Raw genomic sequence first — 529 nt, 5'->3', positions numbered from 1 at the left:
CTTTCAGAGTTCGGTCAAGTCCGTCCAGTGTCGAGAAGCCCGCTGGTTTGGACCAAAAAAAAAAAAAAACCACCTGGCCCTACGACGGTCCAAACGGCGAAGGTTTTGATGCGTCGCTTAGCAAAAAGAGAGGGAGAAAAGAAATGAAAAGAAAATAAAAGAAAAGAAAAGCAGTTTTACTTTATGAAGCGAAGCTGTAGAGCATCTCTGAGCTAAAACTCCCCGGCTGCAGCGCGCTCCTTCGCCCTGGACCGAGCTAAACAGTCGACTGTGCACCGGTAGTCTGTTGCGCCTCGGACTTGCTGCCACTCCGCCAGAAAAAGTAGTCCGTCTGGACTCGCTTGACAGTGCGCTTTTGGAACAAATACGAACTGAAGGCGCATCTAAACTACGTCTACAACTCGAGTGTCAAAAATGCAAGCTGTATTGTTAACACCACCTCGTCTCTGGGAATTTAAATCTGCTGACGGCAAAGTTTTGTGAAGTTCAGAAGCCTCCGCGGGTGCTGTGGTCGCTCGACTGAAGTCTG

This window comes from Xiphophorus maculatus, chromosome 4, assembly GCF_002775205.1.
Source record: "Xiphophorus maculatus strain JP 163 A chromosome 4, X_maculatus-5.0-male, whole genome shotgun sequence".
In the NCBI taxonomy this organism is placed as follows: Eukaryota; Metazoa; Chordata; class Actinopteri; order Cyprinodontiformes; family Poeciliidae; genus Xiphophorus; species Xiphophorus maculatus.
Note: the sequence above shows the minus strand (reverse complement) of the source record.